Consider the following 14,426-nt stretch of genomic DNA (forward strand, 5'->3'; position numbering starts at 1 on the left):
AAATATTTGAATTTTGACATTTTGAAAACTAAAATAAGATAAGATAAAAATTTTGAAAATTAAAATCAAAATTTTTAAGGAAGCTTTCGAAAATTAATTAAAAGATAAGATAGAAAAGATATTATTTTTTTATTTTTGAATTTAATGAGGAAAGAGAAAAACAAGTAAAAGACACAAAACTTAAAATTTTTAGATCTAAAGACTCCTAGTGTGCGAAAATTTAAAGAGAAACATCAAGGGACACCAAACTTAAAAATTTTAAGATCGAAACAAAAGAAAAACACAAGAACACTTTGAAGATTGAAAAGAACACCAAGAACAAAACTCAAAGAATTTAAAGAACACAAGAACATGCAAAAGACACCAAACTTAAAAATTTTTAAAACCAAACACAAAATTTTTGAAAATTAAAAGAAAAAACATAAGAAGACACCAAACTTAAAGATTGAAACAAGATTTAAACAAAAGAAACTATTTTTGAAAAATTTTTAGAAAAAAGACTCAAGATTTTCGAAAAACTCAACAAGAACAAACACAAAATACTCAAACCAAGAACAAAGTTTAAACAAAGAAAAGAAAATTATTTTTGAAAAGGTTTTTGATTTTTTTCGAAAATAAAGAAGAAGAAAATAAAAATAAAAGACTCAAACAAAATAATAAAAAAATTACCTGAGCGAACAATCCCTGGCAACGGCACCAAAAACTTGGTGCACGAATCCCCACACTTCGTACAATTGTACCAGCAAGTGCACTGGGTCGTCCAAGTAATATCTGAGCGAGTCAGGGTCGAACCCACGAGGATTGTGGTTTGAAGCAAGCTATGGTTATTGACGTTAGGATTTTTGCTAGTAAAGAATTTTATAAAAATATTTGCGTTGTAGATATAGCTTCTAAACTAACAGAAATCCCTTCGTACAAAAGTTTTGGTTGTCACAAGTAACAAACCCCTAAATAAACTGATAACTGAGTATTTAAACCTCGGGTCGTCTTCTCAAGGAATTGCAGGGAGGTATGTTCTTATTATTGGCTATGAAAAAGGTAAAATTGGGGTTTTTGAGTTTGGGCAATGGGCACAAGCATATTTAAATGACAAGTAAAATAAATTAACAATAATAAAATCTCTTGGCAAGGTATGAAGAACTGGAAATCCTATCCTTATCAATTGTGATGAGAATTGGATTTTAATCCCACTTAGTTAACCTTTACTAAAGCAAAGGAAAGTCAAGTGAAATAACCAGTTTGATCCTCAAGTCCTAGTCAATCCCTGTGGGAAGACTAGCTTTAGAGCGATCTGCCCATTTCAACCACTGCTTTATTTGATAATTCAAGAGTTACCAATTATTTAACCCAAGCCAAAAGGGAAAATTCTAAATTATATTGAAGACATCATAAATAGAATAAAGCAATCATAAATCTGAAAATACCTCAAATAACATTAATTAAGAAAATCAATCTAAACATGGAACATTGAAAATAAATAAATACAAAGAATATTGAACCTGGGATTGAGAGTCACTCCTAAAACTAAGAGAAGTCCTAAATCCTAATTTCTAAAAATCCTACCTAAATCCTAAGAGAGAGGAGAGAACCTCTCTCTCTCTAAAAACTACATCTAAAATAATAAAAAGTGAATTATCAGAGCATGCCCATGAATGGATGCATTCTCCCACTTTATAGCCTCTAATATGTGTTCTCTGGGCCGAAAACTGGGTCAGAAACAGCCCAGAAGTCACTTCCAGCGCTTTCTAGTCCGTACAAGTCGCGGCCAAGTGACGCGGAGGCGTCGCGCACGCGGCCGTGCGGGTTGAAGTTCGCAGATGCAACGTGTCCGCGTGAATCACGCATTTGCGTCGCCTAGCATCAGGGCAACTATGGCATATTATATATCAAATCGAAGCCTCGGATGTTAGTTTTCCAACGCAACTGAAACCGCGTCGTTTGGATCTCTGTAGCTAAAGTTATAGCCGTTTGAGTACGAAGAGGTCAGGCTGGACAGCTTAGCAGTTTCTCCAACTTATTGTATTCCTTCCATTTTTGCATTCTTCCTTGCCATCCTCTGAGCCATTCCTGCCCTATAATATCTGAAAACACTTAACACACATATCAAGGCATCTAATGGTAATAAGAGAGGATTAATAATAAGCAAATATAAGATCAAAGAAGCATGTTTTCAATCATAGCACAAAATCAGGAAGGAAAATGTAAAACATGCGAATTGTATGAATAAGTGAGTAAAGAGTTGATAAAATCACTCAATTGAGCATAAGATAAATCATAAAATAGTGGTTTATCAGTTATCTTGTAGGTCTTAGTCAGGTGAATCAAGAAGTTGTTGGTTTGAATTTGGTTGAAAACATAAAAGGAATAAAAAGTGTATAAAATACTTTGTGAATTTGAATGGAATCAGTAATAGGAGGATGGTTAAGGATTGGAGTTGCTTTGCCTTTCTGAATTAACTCTGGTATTACTGTCTCCTTTGCTTGGGAATGATTTCTTTTATGGAAGGTTGTGTGTGATCAATGATGTATGGCCGCGGTCATTAATCTCCTCTGCTTCAGATGAAACGCCGTATGGATGCGGACATCCAATCTGAACGAGGGTGAAGCTCTAGCAGTTCATTCTCTTTGGTGATCCTACTCAAAACGCCACAGACAAGGTCGAATCTTCCAAATCAGAGAATGCTACGCCTTTGGGTTCTAGCCTCTACCACAGAGACCCTAATCTCCCCATAAATCGGCTGAACTGGTGTCTCAAGAAGTCCCCAACGAAATTGTGGATTAGTCGTCTGAAAGATGTATAGTCAAGCTGGCAGTTCGTGCTTTCCAGTCACGTATTCACATGAACCCAAGTAAACATGGGTCGTTATCAGGGACGCGGTCTTAGTATGATGAACGGGGCTGATTATCACTGATCATCCCATTCCCCATGTTGAATAACGAATATACATCTTTGAATTAAATCAAACACGGATCGAAGAGAAATAGTAATATTTTTATTAATTCATAGAACTCAGCAAGACTCCTCCCCTCAACCTAGGAGGTTTAGAAACTCATACTGATAGAGAATACAATAATAGGATTACATAAGAAATGGTAAAACAGTCTTTTAGTGTTGGCTCTTCCCCTCAACCTAGGAGGTTTAGAAACTCATATTGATAGAGAATACAATAATAGGATTCGAAAATATGGTAAAAGGTGGCAGAAGATCGTTGATTTCCTTTATGGAGAATGCTTGATAAAATGTGTAAAGTTCTTTAAATACTAAACTAATGACTAAGGATTACATTAAGGATTACATAAGAAAAGGTAAAACAGTCTTTTAGTGCTAAAATTCACTTCTAGAGCCCGCTTGGTGAGTGTTTGGGCTGAGCTTTGATGAGATCCGCGTGCTAGGAGGCCTCTAGGGCATTGAACGCTGGCTAGGGGGTCCTCTTTGGGCGTTTGGATGCTGGTCTCTTCTCCTTGGGCGCTGAACGCCTGACAGGGGGGCAGGAGGCTGGCGTTGCGTATCGGTTTTGAGCCTTCTAATCTGAAGCAAAGTATAGACTATTATACCTTGCTGGAAAGCTCTAGAAGTAAGCTTTCCATAGCCATTAAGAACTCTTCATTTGGACTTCTGTAGCTCTAGAAAAGCTCTTCCAAGTTCAAGGAGGTTATTTACGGAGAGCATCTGCAGCGCTTTCTCTGTCTCTGAATCAGACTTTTGCTCTAGCTCCTCAATTTTAGCCAGAAAATACCTGAAATTGCATGAAAACACAATAATTGAAAGTAGAATCCAAAAACATAAATTTAACACTAAAACTTATGAAAACTTAATAAAAATTAAACAAAACATGCTAAAAACTATATGAAAATAATGCCAAAAAGCGTATAAAATATCCGCTCATCATTTAGTCACATATAGTTTGCCATGAATTGAATCTTGCATGACTAAAGTAGTTGGTAAGAAAAGTTAATCCGAAAAATAAACATCTCTGAAACCTTAACTATTTTACTCATATATTTCAAAACCCGTTTACTGCTTGCTTTATGATTTTCTGAATTTACTGTTTAATGCAATTGAGACCCAAACACTCTTTTCTGCTTGTCTAACTAAGTAAATCATGTAATTATTGTTGCTTAGTCCATCAATCCTCGTGGGATCGACCCTCACTCACCTGAGGTATTGCTTGGTGATAAACCCCATTTGTAGGGTTTATCTTGTGCTTGATTTAGGGGATTTTATAACATTTTACCCACATTTATCCATTGAAATAGCATGGTTTTATAACTTCTCCTTTAATTGTGCTTAAGAGTGAAAACATGCTTTTTAGGACTTAAAATAGCTAAATCTAATTCTCCTTGATTCTATTAGATGCCTTGATATATTTTCTGAGTGATTTCAGATTTAGGAGGCAAGGATTGGACCAAGGGAATGAAGGAAAAGCATGTAAAAATGGAGAACTCATGAAGAAATGAAGGAATCGCAAAAGCTGTCAAGCCGACCTCTTCGCACTTAATCGACCATAACTTGAGCTACAGAGGTCCAAATGATGCAGTTCCAGTTGGGTTGGAAAGCTAACATCCGGGGCTTCGAAATGATATAAGATTTGCTATGGTTGAACTGCGCATGGTGACGCGTACGCGCATAGTATACGCACGCACCGTTGCTGCCACCTGGTTCACTTAAAGCAAAACGTGGCCAGCGAATTCTAAAGCCTTGTGGGCCCAATCCAACTTATTTCTGATGCTATTTAACCCAAGGAGTGAAGGGGGAATCAAGATACTTCACAATATTTAGAAGTTAGTTACCAATTAGTTTTAGTTTAGCTTTTAGTTAGTTTCTAGAGAGAGAAGCTCTCTCTTCTCTCTAGAATTAGGATTAGGTTAGTTCTTAGATTTAGATCTATTTCTTCTTCTTCTCTCTTCCAATTTTCATTCCTCTCCTCTATTGTAGTTGTAGAATTCTTCTTCTAATATAATTCCTTTGTTTGTAGTTTGTGAATTCTCTTTTGTAGATCTACATTTCTCCTTCAATGCAATTGGTAAGTTCTTTGTTGTTTCATGATTGATTTGGTTTTCTATTGTGGACCTCTTGCCTTTGTAGTTAGATCTCTCCTTAATTCTTGCAAATGCATGTGTTTACTTGTATTGCACTCTATGTGTTTGATGAAATGTCTCTTATAGCTATTAGTTAGATTTTGTTCCTCTTGGCCTAGGTAGAGTAATTAGTGACACTTGAGTTATCTAATTCCTTTGTTGATTGGTAATTGGAGAGATTGCTAATTGGTTTGGAGTGCACTAAAGCTAGTCTTTCCTTGGGAGTTGGCTAGGACTTGTGGCTCAAGTCAATTCATCCACTTGACTTTCCTTTATTTAGTAAGGGTTAACTAAGTGGTAGCAATAAACAATTCTCATTACAATTGAGAAGGATAACTAGGATAGGACTTCTAATTTTCATACCTTGCCAAGAGCCTTTTTATAGTTGTTAGTTTATTTTCATTGCCATTTACTTTTCATGCTTCTTATCCAAAACCCCAAAACACATTTCTAACCAATAACAAGACACTTTATTGTAATTCCTAGGGAGAACGACCCGAGGTTTGAATACTTCGGTTTATAATTTTAGGGGTTTGTTTTAGTGACAAATAACTTTTTGTATGAGAAGATTATTGTTTGGTTTAGGAACTATACTTGCAACGAGAATTCATTTGTGAAATTCTAAACCATCAAAAATCCAATCATCACTTGGTACGACCCAGTGCATTTGCCGGTTAGTTTGTGGACTTTAAATTCCGCACCAAGTATCATGAGGTCTTTAGAGAGTTGTAATGTAGTTAGGATTAAGGTAGGATGAATATGGTCAAGTGGAATTATAGATTGAATCTTTGATTAGCTCAAGTATCCCATCTAACCTATATCAACCTAATAACTAATAATGCATTTTAACTATCCATTCTTCTCTTTTTACACATTCATGCATCTTTTTCTTCCAAATCTACACATGCTTTCCTTATTCGTATTTCTTTCTTTGGGGGAAACCTATATTCCCTTTTTGTTACTATTTTTTTATTTTTTTAATGACAAATGCATATGGTTAAAGTCAGTTGACACATAAATATGCACCCATTTTTCAAATTTTTCAATGAAGTACCCAAAATAACTTTTTATTTTCTACCACTTCTTTCCACAAATTTTTCCCACACAATGAATTACCTTTGATATTTTAATTAATTACTTTCATATCCTTAAAATAAAACAAATTACTGCTGCTTGCTGCTCAAGAAAATGGACCATCATCATATTTTCATCATGAAATTCCACTTGACATCTAGCGAGTTTTTCAAGCTTTTCGGTAACCAATGTTTCTTAATTTTTTAATAAAACTTTTCAGCCACCAAACTACATCAAATTTATCATGATTTAAGCCTTAAAATAGCCCCATTTGATCTTGCAGCAACTTGGTTTTCATACTTCTCAATAAAACCAAATTGTCAAGCTTGTAAATCATCAAATTTTTACCAAAAATAAACATATAAACATGCAATTTCAAGCACCAAACATTAGCCCTCAAAATCATTAAAAACACTTAGGGGGTTTTTAGCTCACTAATAAGAACACAATTAATCATTAATAATTTAGACAAACCTTATCTCTTATTATAGTCCTTAAAATCTATAGCACTTAGAGGGTTTTTAGCTCAAATTTTCACCTTGTTTTCAATCAAAACTAACTTTAAAACCATGATGCATACAAAAACCAAACCTACTTTAGAATATTAGGAAGTATTTTCTCACCTCTCTTGAACTGAAAATAAAAATTTTTTGGTTCACAAGGTACCTAGACAAGATATCTAAAGAGAAAACATAAAAAATGACAAGTTAGAGCATGGTTCTTCATGACTGAACCATACATGAAGAGAGAGCAGCCATTAAACCTCAACATATCTTTGGAAAACTGGAATGATTGTGTAGAGGATGAAGAGAATAACACTTTAATCATTTTAGATTTTTAGTGACGGTTTTAGGAAGCAAAAGAAACAAGTTTAAAGATCACATGTTCACGGAGTTTCTCTCTTTTTTTTCTCCAAGAAACCACCGTTGGAGAAGAAGATAGAAGCTTCTAGAAATGTTTTCCAAGGAGGCCATGTGTCATCAAGGTGCTTAGTCACCAAAGTTACAAAAATATCAATAAACGGATAATTACTGAAACTAGATATATTAGAACAGAAATAATAACACATTTAGAGGTAATTATATGAGCTACTAGTATAAATGATACTAGTAAGATGATAATGATGAATATAGAAGATCTATGATGAAGCATTAGCATAGCTAAGTTCATCGGAGAGTGCCGGTAGATTTTGGATGTAAAACCCAGATAAATAATAAATTAATTATGAGTGAAGAATGTTAAAAAGTTAAATTTATAATTGGGAGAGATAAAAATATTTAAGATACGAATTAAAATACTTATCTTAAAGGTTTTGACCCAAGGTTGGGGCAAATAAGCCAAAAATCACAACAAGCCTTCACCAGGCCAAAGCCTAAGTATATAACCTCACACCTTAGCAAAGTTCAGCACCCTTACGCCTTTCATTTGAAGGAAAGATGCTGAAAGAGAGAAGAGGAGGAGAGAAGAGAGAGCCCTAGAAGCACTATTCACCACCACACTTTTTTGCTTATAACTTTTGAATCGTAGCTCCGATTGACGAGCCGTTTGTGGCATGCATCGCTCTCCTCATCGTCTTTAATTTTATCTAAATATTGTGGTGAGTAAATTTGAAATTTCTGCTCCATTTTTGAATTCTTCATTGTTTCACATTTTTGGGATAAATGGTATTGAAATCTTGTGATTTTGGTTCTTTAAGGGTTCTTTAACATGGATTCCAAGTAGATTTCATCCCAAATTTGAGTAGGTTAAGCTAAGAAAGCTTTTTTCCTTTGGATTTTTCCAATTTTATGAATCCTAGGTTGAGAAAATTATAAATTTTATTGTGAATATCTTAATTATTGAGTTGATTATTGTGGGTTGGTGCCTCATTGATTGGTGGAAGCTTGGGTTGATTGTGGAGCTTTGGTTTGAAGGAGAATTGATCAAGTTTGGGTCTATTCTATTTGGTGTGAAAATTTCAAAGCTTTGGAAACGTCGTCTAAGAGGTACGTGTTTCCATTTCTGGTAGGAATTATGTAAAGTTGTATGAAAACCTAGGTTAATTGTCCCTAGGATAGGATTGAACGATATTGGTTGTTGGTGTGATTAGTTGAATGGATATATGTATGTATATGTATGATTCAATTGATGTGGCATGATTTCATATATTGGTAATTATTGTGGAAATTAGGCTGGACACCGTGATAGGGTGAGAAATTCTCTATTTCGTAAGTTGAGGTAAGACATAGTGGTGGTGTGGCTATGTGGTAATTGTTGAATTAATGATGATTGATTTAGTTGGTTGTAAATTGTGGATGTATAAATGTGTGTACCAAAGAGTTAATTGGTTTATTAGGTGTTGAAATAGTTAGGAATTGAAGAAGTGAGTGTTGAGAAGGGTTAGAAATTGTGTTTGAATGGTTTGAATTGAATTAATAGAAGAGTCGGTGAAATTGGTTATTTTGTGAAAATTGGTAAAATGAGTTTTTGACCAACTTCAATGGGTCATAACTTGGCGCTCGGAGTTCAGAATTTGATGGATTTTATCTTAAATCAAAGACAATGATGAGATCTTTAAAATGGTTTAACAATGGAGGAAATTAAATAATTGTAGCAAAAGTTATTGATATTTGAAAATAGGGGTGAGAAACTGAATTATGAGTTCCAAAATTTTTGGCAAAACTGAATCTTGCGCATACGTATGGGTAATGCATACGCATGAATGTGAAATAGAGTTGAAATTGTGCATACGCACGTGCGCAAACAAAATTTAAATTGTGCATATATACACATGAGGCATGAAAATGCACGACTATCCTGTTTTTCAGAAAATGGTATTTTTAACTGTTTTAGCCTATCCAACCAGCTTTTTAACTCCCGTAACCCTCAATTAAGATCTGATACATAGGCTTTAGGTTTGGAAATGAGTGTGAGTATATTGAATGGATTAAAGTGATATGTTTGAGTGAGATTGTGGATTGGAGAACCTGAGTTATGATAATTGAAGGAAGCCTGTGGTTAATGAAACTATTGAATACTAAATCGATTTAAGACATGAGTAATGATAACCGATTGTGATCTAAATCACTTTTCTGGCAAGGTCAGTGGTATAACCTACTTGCATTCTAAACTGATGTTTATTGTACTCTTGGCAAAGACGTGGCAAGGACGGTGGTGAATCTCACTTGCAAATTGAGCTGAGTTATGCTAGTACAAGGACGGTGATTAATCCCACTTGTTCGTGGTTCTCTCTATCTGTATAGCGGATGACTTAGCTTAATTACCTTGTTTTGGATTAGTGTGACTCTAAGCTTGGATCTGTTTGTTGGAGTTTAGGATTGCCTAGTGGGTTCGTATAATTTTATATCGTCTCTATTGGAAACTATTACTCTATTAGGAATCTTTGGATTCTTACCCGTTTTAAAAATTTTCTGTTTTTCAGATACAGGACGTGACGCACCTCGTTGAGCATATTAGATTTCTTGGACAGTGAAGACTCCTTTATATTTTGTATTTTGTGCTTAGTGTTGTTTATTTCTCCACTTTTGTATATGTATGTGTATATCCCTCTTAGAGGTTGATCTTTGGAGAAACATGATTATGTTTTGTTTAACTTATAGTTCTGTAATATACTTTCGAGTCTGCCTTTTCTTCGCAGGTCGAGACTTGTACTTGTTATGTATCTCTTTTGAAATCCTATCTCTGTGAGTGTGTGTGTGTGTGTCTTTTGTTTACGTAGCCAACGCTTTCTATCCTTAACGTTTTCGAGTGCGACGCAATTTCTATTTTTCTTATCCTTCTTTCACAGGCTCCTAGTTAAATTATCTTTCGAATATATGTACGTATTTTTTTTTAGGTGTCGTAATTCCTCGACACCTTTGATTTACGATTTAAACGTAAAGCTCTATGTGGTAAGGTATTACATTGGATACGGTTATTATATTATTATCATAAAATATTATTATTTATTTTTTCGCATATTCAAAATCAGTTTGTTAAACGGAGTCTAACCGTATACTCGAATTTTTCAAAATTCCTAACCGAAGTGGCTCAAAAATATAGTTTTTTGCTAGTTTAGTATTGATGATGTGGCGAGATACTTAATGATGCAATGCCTGTACAGTAAAAGTGCTTACTTTACCAAATTTTTAGAAAAATTTTGTTTCACCGAAAACTAGGTTGTTACAAATTTGATTGGATTTTGGTTGTTGAATTTGTTTGAAGTTAAGTATTTGAATTATGCAGAAAAAGATTACACCGAAACAATACCAAAAGAACTAGAAAATACTGAAAAAAAAATAAATCAGGAGCCTTCCAACTTACTCCATATATATATATATATATCTCGATGGCATTCTTAGAGAAAATAATGGTAGATCAAGGAAAAAAATTTGAGGAAAATTAACAACTTGTTAAGCGAGAAAAAATTAATTGGTGCTTGGTGCTTCAAATTATAGCTTGAAGTATTAAATTTTGTAAAAATTTTAGATTGTTATAGTTCAATGGTTTTCTTTAAACATGTTATATTGAGTTTGGTGTTTAACTTTTCTTCTCTTTTGTACTTAACTTCTAATTTTGTTTACAAGAGACAGGGTACATGAAAATTTTTTAAAGTTGGCGTAATATGAGTTTAATTATTACTTTAGTTTAAGTATATTTGATTATAATTGAATTTTTTGTCTCTTTTTTATTATAATCTAATTATAGCATCACGCTGAAAAGAAAAATTTACATAATTAAAGTTTCAAATAGTAAATGTCTAAAAATTAGAAACATAATTCACACTTGAAATTATAGAAAAAAAAATTAACATGTATATATCCTCGTTGTACTTGACTCAAACATTGGTGTTCTAATAATTTTCATAAAAAATCGAATAAAATTTAATAATATTTTAAAGAAACAATGAAATATCAATTAATTAGTCACAAATATTTAATAATTAAGTAACTAAGAATGTAATGATCTTTGTGTTGTCCTGCATAAGTAATGAAAAAACAAACTTGTAAAAAATATAGGTAGGTTTGTTTTGAGGTATTAAGATAGAGATTGAGAGACTGAGACTCAGTATCATGTTTGTTGGTTCAGAAATTGGTACTAAAATTTCTCTTTCTGTCTCCAAAATTTCAGTATTTTAGTATCTCCAAAAAGTGGGGACACAGAAACTAAAATTTTTAGAGATGGAGACTAAAACTTTAATAATATTTTATACCTAAAATACTCTTATTTCAATTAATTAATTCCAATTTGACGCTTTGTGCAAATTAAATTAGAATTTCATTATTGTTTCAATTTCTGTCTCTCATTTTGCACTAAATAGAATACTGAGATTTATTTCAATCTCTTTTTTAGTCTCTATCTCTCAGTCTCAATTTTTTCATTTCTGTCTCTCCACCAAATTTTGGTGCAAAATGACAAAACTTTTACTTCCATCTACCTACCTCACCGGATCCAGAGAGGAAATTCATGATAAAGTTTGTGTAGTCCCACAAACTGCAAATGCCATATTAATGTTCCATCCGTCAATAATAACCACAAGATGGTTTGACTAGTCATTAATACACCTTTCTTCTTAAGACTTGCATAGAAAATTCTTAAGTACCTATTTGTCACTAAAAATGTTGCAAGTTATTTTTCAGATTCACATAATAGTAAGCAGCTGCAACCTTGTCAGCAAGTTTCCTTAACAACAACAAAAACTAAATAAGGCATATTACACTATCTTTTTCATTCTTTTTCCTTTTCCTAAGAGTGCTTTATATATGCATTTCAAGCACTCGAGTAGAACCACACATTGGAATCCATACCAAAATCACCATCCCAAATAAGCTGGTAAAGAAAGAAAAGAGGCAAACCATTCTTGCTACTTAGTAGTCCATCCCAAGTATAATACTCCTGGCTGTATAAATGTATTCAAGATAGTACATTAAATATATCTACTATAGAAATAAACGTGTAATAGATAATCTTTATGTTGTTCTGCATGTTCTCGGCAATACAAATCAGTAACTCATTCAATCCATTGCCTGATTTCTTCTCCTGCGAACCTGACTCAGAGTGTACAGCCATAATATCCCTACCTTGTATAAGCGGTTCCGTTGCTGGAAAATCAAATCGAATAGAAGAGGCTGGCGATTTTATTGTAGCAACATAAAGCATATAACAATATCCATATGTATGCTTCAAAATACTTAATATCCATATGCATGCTTCAAAATACTCCAAGCTTTTTAAATACTAATTTGTTAAGTATCAGTAACAATTAGAGTGGAAATACAAGAAATTCAACGGTTAACATGTTATGTCGAGTAAATTAAGAATGTGTTTCAACTTTCAACTAATAAACTATAACAAACTAACAGTAAACCATGTGCAACAAGAACCAAATAACATTACAAAGCTGAAATTTGTTAGAATAATTTGTTTTATTCCTTCATTACTATGAGCTGAAGAAGAGGTGAAATTTCTGCAGAAACAACAAATACCTTAGACATGTCCAACCTAATCTTTAAATGCTAGTGCCACATGAATCATTCAACTGTCCTATTTAAAATTTCTCTACCTCTGTTAGACCCACATGAATCATGTGACATTATAATACTTGTCCATATTCCATTGGGTGCTGAAGCATTTCGGCGAATTCGGAATGCAATCTTTATGTATGAAAGAACTCGCCTTATATGGATTAGTAATTGATAAATAATCAAACAACATATATTAAGTCACCAAAAACCCAAAAAATACCTACTAATCAATTATTATAATGCAAATTAAATCTATTTAAAAAATTAATCCAAGAGCTCTTTATTAGACCTAGACTTGAGTACAATATGTCTCGTATCAACACTAATCTCTTTTATTTATAGCTGTTGAGCTATTCTTGGAATAGATCATCTATGTTTTTCTTTTAGAAATTGTATAATGTGATTAACATACTTTCATATTCAGTTCATTCGTCAAGCTTTTTGGTCTCTCTCTCTCATTACCATCATTGTCCATCAACAGTTCTTACTCTACTTAGATTCCAGTCAGTGTTGTTGGCTCAAAGCAAGAGATAAATTTAATGGTTACAACACTCTTGCATTACAGAACAAGTGAATGTGAGCTATCATAAACTAAAGACAACGAAAGAGACTAGATATTCCAAAAGAGAGCAAAAGCATTTTTAGATGCACTAAAAATATCCACTACTAGCACACAAGAAATGGCATTGATGAAAATCAATTCATCATTTCTTATTCTCTTGTATTTTCTTTACATTACAAACACACAAATAAATATATGAGGAGCGTAGCTAGTAATTTAAAACGACATAGTCGAAACTAAAAATACCAAACAATATTTTGACATGTGTTCTTGTTAATTAAGGTTACATCTTAGGTCGCATAGTGTACTTAATTAGAATATTCATCAAGTAGAAGTCGTTCCAATCCAGACTCTTGGGATCAAAGTTAAATTCCTTATCCATATTCTCATAATCGAAGTTGTTAAATTATATACAATATAATGCTCCCAAACAGCATCTATGAAGAACTCAATAGTTTAAAAAGGGATTCTTATCAATTTTATGTGCTTCTGGTTGCCATGACATAGCGTACGAATTAGTTGAAGGCTTCAATGAAGCTAATAAAATTGCTAAAGAAACTGACTATGTTATCATAGTTGCTGAAATTGATAAAGCGAATTGAAAAGGTGTTTGATTACGAATAAATACCCAAAATGGTCTCTAAATTTCAAATCGCTGTTCAATTTAGTCTTCGACTTTTTAAAATGATTAATTAAATTCTTGAAATTCGAAAAAGTGCATCTCCGTTAGTCCCTTACAGAAGTGCAGTCTAAACGTTGATGATGTGGCATTCTAGCTGTATGCTGATGTATACCAAACTTTAGTTTGATTCAAATTGGTACCTGGAATTGCTTAATAATTCCTAAATTATTGTTTTCTCTTCTTCAATCTCTCTGCTATCTTCTCTTCTTCATTCTTTCTGCTATCTTCCAGTTCATATTCATCCTGAACTACAACATCAATACACTTACCTAAAAACTATTTCAATTACAAGTTAATATGGTTGGATTAATTCTAAGTTCAACACAGATTTAAATTATATGTATCCTTGTAGATTCGTCCATTAAGCTAAAATATATTTTCCAGTTTTAAGAAGGTAACCATTGTCATCATCTTCAAGATTTTAACATCACTTTTTAAGTTTGTCATTTTTCAATTTAAAACTCATGCAAAATTTTTTGTGAAATGCGTATTGCACAAACTGGTTCTTCACCTCCATCAACCCAACA

The sequence above is a fragment of the Arachis duranensis genome, chromosome 1 (assembly GCF_000817695.3).
Source record: "Arachis duranensis cultivar V14167 chromosome 1, aradu.V14167.gnm2.J7QH, whole genome shotgun sequence".
Lineage (NCBI taxonomy): Eukaryota > Viridiplantae > Streptophyta > Magnoliopsida > Fabales > Fabaceae > Arachis > Arachis duranensis.